We start from the raw sequence: 19,079 nt of genomic DNA, 5'->3' as shown, positions 1-19,079 counted from the left end.
GTTTCAATGTTTGCTGAAAATCTCTTGTTAAAAGAGTCTCCTTTAATCTCCTAATGGTAACACATCCACAGGTGACATGCCTGATCTCTGCAGGCTCTGAGGTCTCCCCATTGTACATGGGCTCAGTGAGGTAGAATTTTGACAAAAACTCTGGGGTTGGCAGAGGAGGAACCATAGATTTTTCTCTTTGGAAAGATCACAATATTTTCCTGTAGGGAAAATATCTTCTTAGCCCTGTTGTTCATTAGCTAAGTTGTGTCCGACTCTTTGTGACCATGGACTGCAGCATGCCAGGCTTCCCTGTCCTTCTCCATCTCCCAGAGTTTGCTCAAACTCATGTCCATTGAGTTGGTGATGCTTTCCAACCATCTCGATGTCCTCTGTCATCCCCTTCTCCTCCCGCCTTCAATCTTTCCCAGCACCAGGGTCTTTTCCAATGAGTCAATTTCAGCTTCAGCATCAGTCCTTTTAATGAATATTCATGGTTGACTTCATTTAGGATTGGGTGTTTCGATCTCCTTGTAGTCCAAGGGACTCTTCTCCAGCTTCACAGTTCTTCAGCACTCAGCCTTCTTTATGGTACAACTCCATGACTGCTGGAAAAACCATAGCCCTTAGCCTTTACCCTTGAGAATAAAAGGCAATGCTCGTTAAGTAGCTTGAGTATCAGTGAATTCGCCATACAGTAGGTCCCCTATATACAAACCTTCAAGTAGTGAACTTTCAAAGATGGCAAACGTGTTCACATGTCCAGTCACGTTAAGTTAGCTCACGGTCTGGCATACATTGTCACCCATGTGCATCCTCTACAAGTGGCTGTGCTTTTGTGGGCTTTACTGTGCAGTACATGGTAAACATCTGCCTACAGTGCAGGAGACCCGGGTTCGATCCCTGGGTCAGGAAGTTTCCCTGGAGAAGGAAATGGCAGCCCACTCCAGTCTTCTTGCCTGGAAAATCCCATGGATGGAGGAGCCTGGTAGGCTACTGTCCATGGGGTCGCAAAGAGTTGGACACGACTGAGCGACTTCACTTACTTACTTACTGTATAGAGCGGAGTATCTTTATTTCAAGCCCAGGATGTACCCAGACATCACTGGATCATTTTTTCAAAAGAGCAGCTAGAACTGAGTCCAGCACAGAATCAAAACCTGTGCCATCCACATCAGACATGAGTGAAATGGCAACTTTCCCTCCATCTCCCATTGCTGATGATCCTTCAGCTCTACCATCTCCCACCTCCTCTCCCTCTGCCAGTCAGTAACTCTTCTTGCCTGTTCACTTGATGCCTGTGTGCCAGCTGTTGTACTAGGGACTGTACTTTTCAAAGTACTGCACTGTAAGATTAAAAATGTTTTCTTTGTGTTTGTTTTTGTGTTTTTTATGTTATTATTTGTGTGTAAAGTGTCATAAACCTGTTACAATCCAGTACTATACAGCCAATTGTGTTAGTTGGGTGCCTGGGGCTAACTTTGTTGGACTTAAGAGCAAATTGGACTTACAAACATGCTCTTGGAATGGAACTCATTCATCTGTTGGGAACTTACTGTATTTGACTTAATTCCCCAGGAGTCAGAGGAACACTGCTGCTACTGCTGCTAAGTCGCTTCAGTCGAGTCCGACTCTGTGTGACCCCATAGATGGCAGCCCATCAGGCTCCCCCATCCCTGTGATTGTCCAGGCAAGAACACTGGAGTGGGTTGCCATTTCCTTCTCCAAGGCATGAAAGTGAAAAGTGAAAGTGAAGTCGGGACTGATTTCCGCCTGAGTGAGGCTCAACCCCTGCCACAGCCACTGCTAACAGTAAACATTTATTGAGTGTTTACCTGCATTCAGAGCTTCCCTGGTGGCTCAGATGGTAAAGCGTCTGCCTGCAATGCGGGAGACCTGGGTTTGATCCCTGGGTTGGGAAGATCTCCTGGAGAAGGAAATGGCAACCCACTCCAGTATTCTTGCCTGGAGAATCCCACGGACGGAGGAGCATGGTAGGCTATAGTCCATGGGGTCGCAAAAAGTCAGACACGACTGAGTTTACCTGCATTCATGAGTATTCAGGGTTTCTGTGTTCACGACAACCATATGAAGTAGTTGTATTCATCTTCGTCCCTCAGAGGGAGAGGTCGGGGTCAGGCAGTTTGTCCGGAAGGACTCCTACTCCCACCTTTAGGGAGACCGTCGGCACTCCCCACCTCCACCTGACAGTTTGTCACAGTTGGACTCAGCCTGTGAACAAACTGCAGAACCAGGGAGCTTTGGCAGCAACTCCTGGGTGGAGGGTGGTGGTTGGGGTCGGGGGGTGGGTAGGGAGAGGGATGGCAGGGTGGTTGGATGCTGCTGCCAGCAGGTTATCAGATGCCAGACTGACCCCTGAGTCCGTGGCCCCACCCCTCTTTGAAAGGTGAAAAGGGTGTCAGTGACCAACATTGTTTTAATGTAAAAAAAATTGAGGGGACTTTCCCATCAGTCCAAGGGGTTAAGACTCTGCTTCCAGTGCAGGGGCCACAGATTCTATCCCTGGTTGAGGAATTAACAACTCGCATGCTGCAACCAAAAAAATTTAAAAATTAAACATTAAAAAAAAATATTTGTAACCTTTTTTCAACCAAGCTCTGGGCCTCACAAGATTGTCCCTCGGGGAGGAGGTAATGACAGAGCAGGAGGAAAAGGTTCAGATAACAGTAGTCACTTGGCATTGGCCCTGAATGGCTCCAGCAGTTTCTGAAGTCTTCACTGGCCCTTCCCCCTCGAGGTCCCAGTCTAATCAGCCCGATGAAAGGTGACTGGCCATCCTGTGCCCCCTCCCTGGCTGAGCCTTCCCCTAAAGGCATAAGTGCAGCACCACCCCTCCTCCCACGCCCCACCTCCGGCCCAAGAGACTGAATAACAGCTGCGTAAGCACCTGTCCAGAGGCTACCCATCATCCTAATGTTTGATTCGCTGTCACTCACTTGCTCGCAAACCTGCTGTGTCATTTGAGGGCTTCCTTAGCACTAAGCAGATTTACCGCAAGGCAGTCATCACAAGAGAGAAAATGAACCTCTCCTGGCTGAAAAGCACAGAGGAAACCGTGTCCCCACCCCCCACCCCTTTCCCGGTTTCTTCCTTCTTTTTATTGTCTGTTAGGTATTGTTCACTGTGAATAAGATTTCCTGCAGCAACTGGCCTCCAGAGGCCAGGTCTCCACTTAGAACCTGTTTACCTTAAAGGGTGTAACATTTTGACTATCAATTTCACAGCTCTTAGCATCCAGCCCTAGTTCTCTCTGAAATGTGCATTTGACTTTGTGGCTGTAGGAAGGTACTTTTATGACCAAGCAAGACTCTGCAGCTGGTGAGTGCAGAGACCAGCAGTTCTATGGGTGGGGGGCTTTCCCTTTCTGTTTACCAGCATCATCATCCTGAGTTTATTAAGGTCTGTCTGTACATGACACCACCCCGGATGTTACCTTTACCTGCCACCTATGAAGAGGTGCCCAGGTCTCTCCTCTGGGATCCTCTCATTTGTAAACCATTTGCTGAAGATAATAACACAGAAATCTGCCAACAAGCGATGGTTAAGGAATGGTTGATAGACATTGTTGAACTAATTGAGTGTTCTGGAAAATAAATTTGGCATGACCATCAGAACAAATTTTCAAAGAATTGGAGTTCCAGACATAGCAAAAGTGTGCCAGAGATCATGTACCTATTCGTTGATGAAATCAGGAAACATTTGCAGAGCCTGTAAAAGCAGCTTTTTTTTTCCTCCCACAAGAGCGTAGTTGCAGAGTGAGCTGACAGCGAGGTCAGTGATTGCTCAGAGCTTAAGGATGACCATCAAGGAATAACTGATGAGGGAGACATTTGGGGAAGTTTGGAGAAATGCAATCAGTCACCTTAGATTTTATAATTGCCAAGAACAGGATGTGGTATGTAAGCCATTCCAGGAAATGGGACTGGAGTCAGAGCCTGTCTCTGGACCAGGGCAGGTATCCAGGGGTCCCAGGGGAAGAAAGGCTGCAGGAAGAAGCAGTCAGGGCTGCAAGAGAGCATCTCACAAGGAGAAAGAGACCTGAATTGTTAGGGAGCCCCTCCATGAGCCAGGCTCCATCCACATCCTGAGAACGGGAGTGGCGGGCAGTCAGGGCCACAGTCCCGGGTGAGCAGGGACCCTTGGACGGGTTACAGGACAGAAATACAGGTACAAGGGAAACTTGGGCTGGGGGTGGGTGTCACCAGGTAAAGCGACTGGTTGCAGGATGGCCAGGGAGTAAATGCAGTCTAGAAAGGGGCCTGAGGGGGCAGACACAGGAGCTACGATGAACACACTTCCTCTCCAGAACACCAATGGCTCAGCCTGACCCAGAGTAGAGGCTGTGCTGTGTCATGCTGCTGCCTGAACTTCTCCCAACCGGGCCTGCAGGGGCTTTTTGGGTGGGAACTTCGCTGCTGAAACCAGCAGCAGAAGGGCAGGAAGTCAGGCGAATCACAAGAGAAGAAAGAACACTTGTCACAGGAGAACTGCCCCCCATCCCCAGTCTCCAGCACCATAAACAATCCCCTGGGCTCATCTGAGAAAGAGTGGAGCCATAATAAAGTCCCCAGCACACAGACTCAGGCGAGGTCACCAGAGCCTAGAAGTAAGAAAGTGCTCAGAGAATGATGGAGAAATGTCAGAATGACACAGGGGCCAACCTTCAGTGGCTCCCACTGGCCAGATCTGGGATATTTTGATCATCAAGATACATAATGACATTAACAGATTATAACTCAGTGAGTGAAATAAGAAGGTGTGAGTCCACACTCACATAAGTAAACGATCTCAGGACGAGGAAAAGCCCGCCTTACCATAAAGTGCTGACTCATCAATGCAAAATGAATGATCAGATCAGATCAGATCAGTCGCTCAGTCGTGTCCGACTCTTTGCGACCCCATGCATTGCAGCACGCCAGGCCTCCCTGTCCCTTGATGGGTTTAGAAAAATCACAATTTGCCAACACTCACAGTAATGATTTATTCAGGCGAGGATCATCCATGAAAGCTTAAGGAAGTGGTGAAAGTTTGAGGCAGAGATTTACATAATCTAAAAATATCTCCCCACAAATACCTTATTAATTACTAAAGGGAAAAGTGACATCTTTCCAGCGGAAAACCTGACGGACTCCATGTTAACCAAGGCACGGGAGTGAACACACCCCGAATCCAATAAAACAGAAAATCCTTCAAACCATATCCAGGCAAACCACTGTCATCCCCACCGCGGGGTCACCAGTCCCCTCATCATTGTGCCCCTGCCTCCCCTTGTCCACACAGAGGTCACCGTCAGCACGGTAGCCTGAGGGGTCCTGTTAAAATGGGACTGTCCCGATGGCATCACTTGTCTGAGCAAACCTTCTCACACCCTCGTCTTGCTCACAACCAAAGCCCATGTCCCCACAGTGGACCGAGGGTCAGGTCTTGTGTCTCAGCTTCCCACTGCTGCTGTCCCTGCCTACTCCAGGCTCAGCGGCCGGCTGTCCCTTTAGCGCATCAGGCACATCCCCATCTCAGGGTCTGGCCCTTTCTGCTCCTTCCCCTGCGACAGTCTTCCTCCAGATTCCTGTTGAGGCTGCTCCTTCATTTCCTTCAAGGTGTGGCTCAGCCCAAACCTCTTTCAACACTGCTTTCCCTGGAAACTATTTAGAATGGCATCTTCCCTGCTTCCCACCTGGGCAGTCCTGCAGTCTCCCTTGCTTTCCCTCCTGTGTATCTGCAGACACTTTCTAATGTACCAAGTGATTAGTTATGTATTTCTGTTAACTCTCTCATACTAGTGTTTTAAAATAATCATATTTATTTATTATTTTTGCTCTTCTGGGTCTAACACTGCTGTGAGAGCTACTCTCTAGTTGAAATGCGTGGGCTTCTCACTGTGGTGGCTTTTCCTATTTCGGAGCACAGGCTGTAGGGGGCACGGGTGTCAGCAGTTGTGGCTCTCAAGCTCAATAGTTGTGGTTTAGTTGCTCCTTGGCATATGGGATCTTCCCAGACCAGGGATCGACCCTATGTCCCCTGCACTGCAAAGCAGATTCTTTACCAATGAGCCACCAGGGAAGCCCTCCCACATTAGCATTTGAGCTGGGAGAAATATATTCTGAGAAACTAGAATACAGTGGACATTTAATCCACACTTGCTGAAATGTTGAATGATTACGTACCTACTATAGGCCTCACCAGGACTGTGCGTGTCCATAGCATGGGATACAAGATAACAAAAACTGAACAAAACCAAATAAAAAACATTTGCCTTGGTCTCTAGCTCTTCAGAAGCTGAAGATTTCATTGGAGAAGTGGAGCAAATACAGACTAGCATCAGCGCGGCATCAGGTGTGAAGTTCTTGGTCCCTTGTGCCCGTGTGAGCTGGGTTCCAGGAAGGGAGTGTCCCAGGGGCTGGTATGCTAGAGGGGGCGGGGGGGCTGTTTGGGGGAGAGTCAGAAAGAGGGACACCCCAGACACATAGAGACATGCTGCGATGCTTCTTCCAGAGCCTATATGGGGGTTGGAGAGAGAAGGCCACGGGGGATGCAGGCACTGAGTGGCAGAGCGCAAATGAGGCCAGGCTGCAGAGGGACTGCAGCTTCCAGGGCTCTTCACTCCCAGCCCTGCCCGGCTCAGCCCATCCTGCCTGTCCTGGGCCAGGCTAGCTTGTTAGTTTGCGTCTCCTGGGAGCACACCTGAGACAAGACTGAGGCACGTGCTGCCTTCCTGGGAATAATCCCACGGGCAGTGAGGCAGGGAGGAGAAGGAAGCTGATGCTGGTACCCAAATGAGCAGGCACCACAGGGCACCACTGTAGCCACGGGGCCAAGCCTGCTGGGGAACAGGGCTCCGGGGATTCTCTCTCCGTTGTTCCTGTGCAGATGCTGCTGGGATGCAAGAGCATCACCTCCCCCAGAACTTCCAGCACTGCCCCCAGTAGAGCCCAAGACAGCCACCCCCAGAGAGCTGTAGGGTATGGGGGCCCAGGGATGGGGGAGCAGCAGCAGGGATCAAGGAGCTGGAGGAGGTGCCAGAGCATTGGCTCATGTAGTCCATGCATTTTACAGTAAGGAGATACATAGGTTGTAGGCACCGTGGCAGGGCTTTTTTAAAAAACAGAGGGTAATAATTCTCCATGCATCACCACAGTTGCCTAGCCCAATTCAGAATTTCTGTGAACCTGGTCCCTGATACTCTATAAAGATAAGGAAAGAGCTGGCCCATCTAGTAATGCAGATGGATGGGACTCGACCATCCTCCTGTCTGAAGACTGTAAATAAGAATCAATATCACAGAGCCTGGAAGAAGCATTCTCCCCCGTGATGACTGACTGGGGCGAATAAATGAAGCACTAGTCACCCCCCAATTCATTCACAAGGGCAGTGGCACTTGTAATTAGCATTCAAATTTCAATTCCGTAATTTTCAGGTAAAAATCTAGAGCCAAACCCACATGTCTCCTGGCTGACCGTCCTTGTTGTTCAGTACCTCAGTCGTGTCTGACTCTTTGTGACCCCGTGGACTGCAGCACGCCAGGCTTCCATGTCCCTCACTGTCTCTTGGAGTTAGCACAAACTCATGTCCACGGAGTCAGTGATGCCATCCAACTGTCTCATCTGTACTGGCTGACAGTACATTTTCTTTTTTTTGTAATTTAAAAAACTCATTTCTTGATTTAGTTTTGGCTGCACTGGGTCTTTGTTGCTGCATGCAGGCTTTCTCTAGTTCTCTGGTTGGCTACTCTCCAGCGGCAGTGTGCTGGCTTCTCTTGTTGTGGAGCAGGAGCTCTAGAGCTTGTGGGTTCAGTAGTTGCGGCCCACAGGCTTAGTTGCCCTGTAGCTTGTGGGGTCTTCCCAGATCAGGGATTGAACTTGAGTCTCCTGCATTGGCAGGCAGATTCTTACCTACTGGACCACCAGGGAAACCCCTGACATTTTCAGGAGGATAAAAGAAGATCACAAGGCTCCAGGAAGCTTGGTGCCTGAAGGGAAACTGGGAATCTCAGTGCGGAGGGGAGGACAGGGCTCTGAGGGCTCTCAGTGTCCTGGCTGGTAGACTCTGGGGGCAAGAGCTTTGACCTCACGAGAACCAGGTCTCCAAGGGAAGAACAGTCAGCATAGCAGCCTTGCCGGCTGAGAGGGAGACGTCCTTGAACTCAGGAGGTCTGTCCAAACCATTTCTATCAGGAGCGGCCCCACCTTCCACCTGCTGGTAACCGGAGAAGACTGAGGCCCTGCTGGTAAGTTCTGGAGGATTTTTCTGGATTCCTGGACTTGCCAGGAATGTGACTTTGAGGGGCAGCCAGCAAGGCCTGCAGCGTGGGAGGCTGAGGCATTTCAGCAGCTGCTTGGGGGCGGTGGCACATTTTCATTGTCTCAGGGCATTTACCTTGGAGTTGAGCTCCCCTCTAACCTTTATGGTCCTGTTTGGGAATTGGGCGAATGAGTCAATGGCTGGGAGGAGGGAGGAGCCACAGTTTGGTCTCTTTCTTCAGGGATGCTCGGCCAGGTCCTGCCCAGGGAGCACCCTCCTATCTTTGGAGCTCTGCACCCAGGGTGCCCGGAAGGAAACCCTCTACTCCTTCCCCACAGCTATGGGCACAAGATGAGTTCCCTGAAGGGAATGGCGCAGCGGTGCCTGGTGGTGTGCATCAGCTGGCCTCTGCACCCCATCCTGGGCTGTGACTTGAGGCCTCCAGAGGCGCCTCCCCTCCCGGCAGCAGCACCCCCACACACACCGACCCCCAATACCGCAGGACCTGGTCTGGACTCTCCCACACTCTGCTGGCCTCCTTGGTCTTGTTACTATCCGCCTCGGAACCTTGTCTTCCCTTCTTCAGCCTTTCCATTCGTATTCAGATAAACACCCCCTCACTGGTCCTCATGGAAGCTGGTTCTATGGGGAAGGACAGGGAGGCACAGAGAGGGTTGCAGGTTGGTGGTGAACACACAGCTGGTGAATGCAAGTGATAAGATTGAGAGTTAAGGCTTCTGACTCCAGTCCTACTGCTCTTCCTGTTTCAAGGGTCCTCCCCACAGCCTCCCACTTAAAACGGCTCTCACATATGTATTAGGGAAGGGATGGGCATTCCCCTCATGCATCTCTGTGTGGGCCCTGTTACCTGAGGACAGTTCTCAAGACGTGCGGGAGGGTGGGGGTGGGCGGTTGGAGGGGCATTCACAGGTGGGAAAGATAATGAAGACAGCGGTAAACAGCAGCATCACTGACCAAGCACCCATCAAAAAGTTCAGCGAATTATATGCACATTTTTCAGATTAATCCTTTGAACAACTTTTTTGAGTGTTTGAGTGTTTGAGTGTTTTGAGTGTGAGTGTGTGAACAACTTGTTTGAGTAATACAATTGTCCCCATTTACAGGTGAAGAAGCTGAGGCATACTTAAATACCATGCTCTGGGTCCCCACGTGGTCAACCAGGGCCTCACACTTCCAGGCCCTGCTACTCCCGAGTCAATGCTCTCCTGAGTACTGTGAGATGCTGGGCACTGACCTCATACGTTCACCCACTGACTCAGCCTCACAGTCATTCAGTGGACTCTGTGCTGTTTCTTCCCCATTTTACGGGCACAGAGTCTAAATAACTTGCCCAAGCATGCAAGCCACCAGAGCGAGCTGCACTCTCAGGGTCATGATCTAACTACTCACATTTGTTGCTCTGCTGCAGATGTAGTGAGTCATATGCCTCCTTTCATCCTCAAGGTCAAGGGTGAAGGTGGATCTGGCTCAATCGACACCCTGTTCAGAAACGAGGTCCTATTTGGATTATTGATGATAATGATTTAAGGCAGAGGGTTTGCTTGGCAGGGATTTGAAAGAGTCTTTGCTTGGTCCAGCCTTCGGATGCTCTGAGAAGCACTGTGCTTCTGGAACTGTGCGGGAGGGGGCTTCACAGGGGCCTGCTGTTACCACCTTTAAAGAAAAGGTGAAAATGGAAGAGAAAAATTTACCCGCCTCTATTTCTCTAAGGGGCTTCCTAGGTGGCTCAGTGGTAAAGTCTCCTGCCAAGCAGGAGACTAGGGTTCGATCCCTGGGTTGGGAAGATCCCCTGGAGAAGGAAATGGCAACCCACTCCAGTATTCTTGCCTTGGAAGTCCCATGGACAGAGAAGCCTTGTGGGCTATAGTCCTTGGGGTTGCAAAAGAGTCAGGCACAACTTACTGACTTAACAACAACAGAGTTTTCTAAGAGTGTTTATTTCCATGTGGTTATTTAGTCACTCAGTCATGTCCAACTCTTGTGACCGCATGGACTGTAGCCCAATAGGCTCCTCTGTCCATGGATTCTCCAGGCAAGAACACTGGAGTGGGTTGCCATTCCCTTCTCCAGGGGATCTTCCCAACCCAGGGATTGAACACAGGTCTCCTGCACTGCAGGCAGATTCTTTACCAACTGAGTCACCAGAGAAGCCCAATATTTCCATGTTCCAGTTAACAAACAGAGTTGGCATTGGGTCAGTCCAATCGTTATACACTGATTATTGGGTCAGGGCTGCTTTCAAAGGGTGGTTTTGGACCTGAGCTGTTCCTTCCACAGTGGGGAAGCAGTGCTGCTCTCCCTTGGTACAAAACTCTCCTGAAAAATAGGGAGTGGTTTTCACAGAAATCAGAACGTTTTCCAACAGCATCAATAATTAACTTCTATTCCTCACCCTCATCCCCCAAGGAGGATGTTTTTAAGGGAAGATTGTCCAAAGAAAACATAGATCCAGGTGGTGGTGACATCACAGGAGTCCAGGATCTCCCTGGAGAAGATGCCCCTTGAGGTTAAAAAGACATTAGTCAGGTAGACCCACTCTCAGGATCACACCTATCAATATTTGATAAGAGCTAACGCTGAGAAATGCAAATCGACGAAAAGCTCATCTTGCTTGCTCACTGCCAAAACAGTGCAGAGGGCTACGGCCACACTGGATACACCTAGTCAGGGGTTCATCCATCCAGTCTTATCCTCAGTCAAGAGACTTGTTTAGCTACACATAAGATGCTCTTCTATGTGCTGGAGCTGTATCCAGGAACAAAACAAAAACCCGTCATGATGGTATTTATAGTTTTGTGAGTGAGAAAAAATAATATATTTTATATATATCAGTTCAGTTCAGTTCAGTCACTCAGTCGTGTCCGACTCTTTGTGACCCCATGAACCGCAGCATGCCAGGCCTCCCTGTACATCACCAACTCTCGGAGTCCACCCAAACCCATGTCCATTGAGTCGGTGATGCCATCCAACCATCTCATCCTCTGTCGTCCCCTTCTCCTCCTGCCCTCAATCTTTGCCAGCATCAGGGTCTTTTCAAATGAGTCAGTTCTTCGTATCAGGTGGCCAAAGGATTGGAGTTTCAGCTTCAACATCAGTTCTTCCAATGAACACCCAGGAGTGATCTCCTTTAGGATGGACTGGTTGGATCTCCTCGCAGTCCAAGGGACTCTCAAGAGTCTTCTCCAACACCACAGTTCAAAAGCATCAATTATTCTGCACTCAACTTTCTTTATAGTCCAACTCTCACATCCATACATGACCACTGGAAAAACCAGTGGTTTCCTTGACTAGACAGACCTTTGTTGCCAAAGTAATGTCTCTGCTTTCTAATATGCTGTCTAGGTTGGTCATAACTTTCCTTCCAAGGAGTAAGTGTCTTTTTATTTCATGGCTGCAATCACCACCTGCTATTTATATGTATATGTCACATACATATGACATGGCTAAGATGGTAAAGAATCTGCCTGCAATGCAGGAGACCCCAGGTCGATCCCTGGGTTGGGAAGATCCCCTGGAGAAGGGAATGGCTACCCACTCCAGTCTTCTTGCCTGTAGAATTCCATGGGATCGCAAAGAGTCAGACACAACTGAGCAACTAACACTTTCAATCTATTATATAATAGTATATACTGTAATATTATACATAATTTAATGATAGTAGATATGTTGAATATGTTTATTAAATAATCAAATTATTAACTATCAAATCTAAGCTTAATGTAAATATTAATACATATATATGTGAAATCTCAGATAGTGATAAGTGTTATGAAAAAAATATAGCATGGAATAAAGCAGCTAGGGGTGAGCCAGGGGTATTATTGTTTATTTGTGGATGGTGTCAGGGAGGCCACTGTGATAAGGTGACATCTGAGCAGAGACCTCAAGGAAGAAGGGGAGGGTTGTGCTGCTCTAGGGGAAGAACTCTCCAGGCAGATACTCCAGGGGCAGAGTCTCTGTGTGTGTGTCTGAGGAACCTCAAGAAGGCCCCGAGGCTAGCACAGAGGGAGCAGGAAAGCAGTGTCAGCAGGTGAGGCCAGGGAGGTGACCAGCCCACGTATGGCATGCTGTGGACCACTGTCAGGACCTTGGCTTGTATCTGGAATGAGCTGAGATGCTTTGGCTGGTTATTACCCGAGGGGTGACAGGACCCTATCTACTGAAAACAAAACAACACAGGGGCACTCTGATTGCTGAGTAGAAAACAGACCCAGGGCAGCTAAACAGAGCTGAGAGACTGTTTCAGAACACTTGCTGATAATTCAGGCCAGAGGTGATGCCAGCTGCTGCTGACAAGCCAAGTCCCATGCAACCAAGAACTGACCACTGGATTCGGCCATGCGGAAGCTCTGGTGACATAATCAAGGGCGGTTTCAGGGGCGAGGATGCAGGGCTGACCCAAGTAGTTCAAGAGAAGATGGGAGAAGAGGAACATGGCAGTAACAGAAGAGGGAACATGGGGCCAAAAGAGGATAGTGGGGGGTAGTGGTGAATAGCAGGCTCTTCAGGTGCTGAGGACAGGATCCCATGAAGAGTGACTTCATGGGAACAAAAGGAAACAGAAGCTGGAGAGATGTAATGGGGCTGTTCCTCTGTTCCTCTGAAGGGGCAGAGCTTAGATAGACTCTCCCAGAGATAGTTTGCAGATATGGGAGAGAAGGCAGTGTAGACGAGTGGGTGGGTAGGTGAGATGGTAGGGTGTGAGGAAGCCCTCTTCTCACTGTCTACTTTTTCACTGGAATAGAAAGGTCACATTCACACAAAATCAGCAAAGGGTGAATTTGGAGATTTGCAGAAAGAGGATCTGATCATTTCCAGAGAAGAGCGGGTTTCCCTGATAGCTCAGTTGGTAAAGACTCCACCTACAATGTGGGAGACCTGGGTTCAATCCCTGGGTTGGGAAGACCCCCTGGAGAAAGGAATAGCTACCCACTCCAGTATTCTGGCCTGGAGAGTTCCGTGGACTGTATAGTTTATGGGGTCGCAAAGAGTCAACACAACTGAGCGACTTTCACTTTCCCTTTCAGAGAGAAAAGAGGTTGTGAAACTTTCTCCTAGGAGACCAAGAGGGTGAAGGAATCACGGAATCCTCCTGGGGATTTGCAGGCACACAGAGATACTTCCTGAGTCTCAAGGTTGGTTGTGTGTTTTTTCTCCACCCACACTCAGTCCTGAGGTTCAAGTACAAAATAGGTGGAGGGTTGGATTCAATGAGAGTTGGAATTTTTCTCAGGGGAGTAGGACATATGGAGTGAGATCACAGGTTATAGGATCAATGGACTGTAGGTCTTAGTGGGGTCAAAGCCTTGCTAGAATTGAGTACTAGAGGGTGTAAACTGTAAAGATAGGAGAGTGGGTTTCCTGGAGGCAAACCGGACTTCATTTGCCACTGGAAGGAAGATATGCTGGTTTCCTATTGCTGCTGTCATAGGTTATCACAATTTATTGGCTTAGTCGCTTCTTCAGTCATGTCCAACTCTGTGCAACCCCATAGACGGCAGCCCACCAGGCTCTCCTGTCCCTGGGATTCTCCAGGCAAGAACACTGGAGTGGGTTGCCATTTCCTTCTCCGATTTATTGGCTTAAAACAACACAAATGAGGGACTTCCCTGGTGTTTCAGTGATTAAGAATCCACCTGCCAATGCAGGAGACATAGGTTCGATCCCTGGTCAGGTAACTAACATCCCACATGCCACAGGACAACTAAGCCCTCACACCACAACTAGAGAGTCCCACATCACATAACAACGATCCCGCATACTGCAAATAAGAACCAATGCAGCCAAATAGATAAATGAATATTTGAAAAAATAAAACAATACAAATGTATTATTTTATCATTCTTAGAGGTCAGCATTCTGAAGTGGGTCTCAGTGGGCTGAAGACACTGTGTTGGCTGGGCTGTGCTCCTTTCTGGAGGCTCCAGGGGTGAGTCCACACCTCGGCCTTTTCCAGCTCACAGAGATCACCCACATTCCTCAGCTCTTGGTCCTCTTCTTCATCTTCAAAGCCAGCAATAGCGGGTCACGTTCCTATCACATAGCATCATTCTGACATCCTCTTCGTCTTCCCTTTTCCACATTAAAGAGTTCTTGTGGTTGTCTGAGGCCCATCTGGGTAATGCAGGATACTCTCTCTGTGAGGTCAGCTGGTTAATAACCTTAATCCCTCTTTGCCATCTAATGCGCCTTATTCACAGATTCTAGGAATCAGAGCATAGATATCTTTTGGTGTGTGTGTGGGGTGGGGGCGGTTGTCATTATTCTACCTGCACAGGAGCAGTGTAGACAAGATAAAGACAAAGTCTAGGTATGACCATGGGAGTGAGGGCATGAGTGGGGGAAAAGGTCACATCATTGGAGGAGAGAAGGTTCAGGAAATGAGAGGCTAGGCTGTTGCAAGGAGTGTCTGAGAGAATACTGAACACACCCAGAATTAGAATGGGAATAGTATTAGAGAGAATGAGAGTTAATAAGGAAATAAAAATCATTAATGAATGGAGAGTGAATTAATGAATGCTTCACCTGGTGAATTGCTTCATATCGAGTTTCCTCTCTGGCATGCCAGCCTCCTCTCTGTATCAAGGGAAAAACATTTTCCAAGCTCTGCTTCTTTGGAAGAAGTTTCATAAAAGGTAAATGAATGAGAGAGATTTTCATGAATGCAGAATTCCCATATTCCATGTCTCAAGGGAGCTCTCATAATTGTATTGTTTTGTATTTTTCAAAATGTTTAAACACCTATTATCTTCATATGTGCTCAACTGTGAGATGGAAACAGACAAACCATGTTGTTCCTCTTTCTTAGTTTGGAAAAGAAGAGATTGATTTATAGCAAATAAGTGGAAACATTAAATTGACCCTGTGCCCATTCAGTTACTGAGCTGAATTACTGAATATATTGCAAAAAATACAATAAAATGTATCATCTAGTTTCTGTCCTCCAAGAGGTGGAACTCTCAGGTCAAAAATCCCTTGGAGAATCTGATGAAAGATAATTTTTTGCCCCTAAAAAGGCACATACACACAAAATTTTAGAAAATTTCACGACATCCCCAGTTTCCCTGTAGTCTTAAGGGGTCTATGCATCCCAGGATAAAAACCTCTTGTCTAAATGCTGGAGTAAAACCATACTCAGTAGAAATGGAGTTAACAACAGTAAGTCACAAGGGAAGGTATGATAAGGCAGCAAATGAGTGGTACAGAAAGCAGGAGTTGTGAGTCCTGAAACCTGCATCACTGAACTGGGGAATAATTAAAGACTGCATGGGATCATAAAGAATTGACATGATTACATGAAAAGAGGAGAGACAGAATTTTAGGCAGAAAGAGGGAAAGGAGAGAAATTGGAAATAGTTTAGAATGCTTGGGGGACTGTCAATAGACCAGTCTGACTATCTGTGAAATGGGAGCAAAATGACTTCTATGGTGTATTTGTGAAAGAGAAATAAAATTCTTGGTGGAAGGAGCCCCCTAAACATTATTAATATGGTAGATGGATTTGTTTTGGGATAAATTAATGTTGTCATTGATTCTGTAGGTATTTCTAAATGTGTGCTAAACACTTTTAAAAGGTCTCTTATCTTTAAAAGAAAACAGAAAAAAGTAACCTTCTCCTAATCCAAGTGAGAAGGTTCTCCTAAGATCATATAAGAGCTCCTTGAATGTTACACTTTTTCCTATGACTTTCATGCATCTTTTAAATGTTCTTATCTTTATCTGAAAAACTGATTTATGAATCCTAACAAAGGCCTTTGTTTTTAACCAGGGTAAACAATGCTTTCGTTGCTTCAAGAGTTGGGGTAAGATCCGAAGCTCATCTTTTGTTCCTCTTTCCCCCAGCCTTCTTTTGCTTTCTACTAGATAGGAGCTGCCATGTAGTCAGGGAGGAAGTAAAGTGGTCAGTGCATTCTGACTACTTTAAAGAGAGAGTCAAATCTTTGACGAACACAATATCAAATGCAAAACAGATGGGCAATGGTTAATAATTCTATCTAGAGCTCTGAGTTGCTGCACTGGAATCCGGATTGGAGGCATCACAGGGAAGAATCCTCTACAGGATTCATCAAGGGACTGAATTACACTAAAATGAGATCCAGTTTCGGAATGTGGAAACTGGCGAAATCCCCTAAAAGCAGGTTTTTCTGAGCTAAATTCCCCTCTAGCAGTATAGCCATTGAGAGTAATTACAAGCATCAGAGAATCATAGAATGTTAGGACTGGAATGGATCTCAGTGTCCTCCAGTCTGACTCCATAACTGATGCTTGAGTTTCCTGTCTGACATGCCAGCCTCCTCTCTGAATAGACATCTGGAAAAGGGCTAAGTCAGTGGTGTGCTGGGAAATGCTTACCAACTGGATCCCCAAAGGGAAAAAAAAAAAAAAGACCGTGACTTGTAGCTTTGCCAGTTTCCATGGTGTAAATACTCCCTCTATGACCTATTCAAGCTTCCAACATGGCATCACCATTATATTTCCACCATACACATATGATAGAAATAACCTCAGGAACATAGGTAATAGTAAAACATAGTAAAATAATCAGGAGGAAGTGATAAACTTGGAATAATTTTACCTTTAAAAAGTATAATTATAATGTTATAAGATTTAACTTATAATAATGTAATAATTTGGCCCTTGGAGCCAGAACAAACTGGCTCCTTTGCACCACTGATAAGAGTCCTTAAAAAGGATGGACTTCACCCTCCCGAGGAAGGCTGTCAGCTGGTTCTGATCCATGGCAACTCCTCACTGTCACTGTCCTGCATTCTCTTTTCGGCCTGTCTTCTCTGCCTCACTTCCATTTCTCTATAGTTGCTTCTAACAACCAACACCACTCAGAAAAATAAACTCCAGCTGGATTAGTGATCTAAATGCAAAAATGTAACTCTTAAAGAATTAGGAGGTAGTTGGATGTTTTTATAAACTTGGGGCAGGACAGACATCTTAAACATGGTTATAGAATTGAGAAACTATGAAAAAAAAAAAAGGATGAACAGACTTGATTTAATAATTTAAGACCTTTGTATAAGAAAATATATCATTACTCAAAAGTTCAAGGAAAATCATAGAATGGGAAAAAATAAATGTAAGTACTGTATCTAGCAGGTTTGTAGCCATACCTGATATAAAAGCACTTAGAAACTAATTAGAAAAGATACATGCACCCCCATGTAAATTACAGCATTATTCACAATAGCCAAGATATGGAAACAACCTAAGTGCCTATCAAATAATGAATGGATACAGAAGATAGGATGTACATATACAATGGAATACTACTCAACCATGGTGCTTCCCAGGTGGTCAGCGGTAAAGAATCCACCTGCCAATGCAGGAGATACAAAAGACAAGGGTTCAGTTTCTGGCTCAGGAAGATCCTCTGGAGGAGGAAATGGCAACCCACTCCAGTATTCTTGCCTGGAAAATTTCATGGACAGAGGATCCTGGCAGGCTACAGTCCATGTGGTTGCAAAGAGTCGGACACTGAGTGAGCACACACACACATACACAGCTACTCAACCATAAAAAAGATAAAATCTGACATTTGCAAAAAAACATGGATGGACCTTGATGGTACTATGCTAAGTGAAATAAGTAGACAAAGTAAGACAAATACCGTATGATTTCACTCATAGGTCGAATTTAAAAAACAAACAAAATAAGTAAAGAAATCAAACCAAACAAAAACAAAAGGTTGATACAGAGAACAGAGTAGTGGTTACCAGAAGGGAAGGGGTGGTGTAAGGGGGTTAGGATGGCAAAATGGATAAATGGGGTCATTCATATGGTAATGGCTGGACACTAAAATTTTGGTCATGAGCTTGCTGTAAGGTACACAGAAGAGGAAATATAATGTTGTACACGTGAAACTTATGTAATGTTGTAAAGCAATGTTACCTCAATAGAAAATTAATTAAAAGCTCTTAGAAATCAAAAGGACGACAAAAATACAATTAAAAAATGAGTCAAGGAAATGAACAAGTAGAAATCACAATAAAATGATGAGATAACCTTTTCACCTCACAGATTAGTAAACATTAAAATATTTGATAACCTCAGTGTGGGGGAAGCCATGGTAAACAGACATTTACACACTGTTGATCAGAGTGTAAATCAATGCAATCAACTTGAAGAGGGGAAAACAGTAACATCTAAAACAGAAAAATAAGTATAAAAATATATATCCCTTGACACAACAGTTTTGTTATGAATTAATTTAAAATTTTAAGATTGAGCTAAGGTCTGTGTACAAAATCTTTTTTTCACAGCATGGTGGTACATTCATAATATTGGAAACAATAAATGTTCTTTAATAGGAGACTTGGGCTTCTCTGGTGGCTTAGACAGTAAAGAATCTACCTACAGTGAGGGAGACCTGCAGTTGATCCCTGGGTCAGGAAGATCCCCTAAAGAAGGAAATGGCAACCCACTCCAGTATTCTTGCCTGGAGAAATCCCATGGGCAGAGGAACCTGGCAGGCTACAAGTCCATGGGGTCACAAAGAGTCAGACATGACTGAGCAACTGGAAAGTGGTTAGAAAACTATGGGATTGCCATAGAATATAAGGCCATTAAACTGTTATTTAAAGATCTGCATGTGCAAATAAAACTGGTTTCCAAGACTATGTCATTAAGTGGAAAAAAGATGCCAGGCATAGTGTTTAGAATTACTCCACTTATGTAAATTTAAAAGGATATGTGTAGATATTTGTATAATCATGTGTTTTATCTGGAAAGAAATAAAGGGTACTGTCAACAGGCATTACTGTTGGGTAGAGAGACTAGAAGTTTGAAGAGGAAAGATGTTA

General features: G+C 46.2%; 1 long non-coding RNA gene across 10 annotated transcripts in view; it reads left to right on the top strand.

The window, feature by feature from the left end:
- The window catches only part of LOC102403501, a 156,020-nt gene that overhangs the window by 98,066 nt on the left and 38,875 nt on the right, over positions 1-19,079 (top strand). For 3 of the 10 annotated variants that reach the window (XR_003103229.3, XR_003103223.3, XR_006544600.2), the window contains exons 2-3: positions 13,296-13,403; positions 16,037-16,070. The exons of 2 other annotated variants lie outside the window; for them this stretch is intronic. This is a non-coding gene — a long non-coding RNA (uncharacterized LOC102403501). Of the gene's footprint in view, positions 1-7,610; positions 8,234-11,801; positions 13,404-14,116; positions 14,198-16,036; positions 16,071-19,079 lie in introns of those variants that run through there. 5 more of the 10 variants (XR_003103232.3, XR_006544602.2, XR_003103222.3 and 2 more) reach the window with 5 other exon arrangements.

This window comes from Bubalus bubalis, chromosome 14 (assembly GCF_019923935.1).
Source record: "Bubalus bubalis isolate 160015118507 breed Murrah chromosome 14, NDDB_SH_1, whole genome shotgun sequence".
NCBI lineage: Eukaryota > Metazoa > Chordata > Mammalia > Artiodactyla > Bovidae > Bubalus > Bubalus bubalis.
This window is presented reverse-complemented; position numbering and strand designations above follow the sequence as displayed.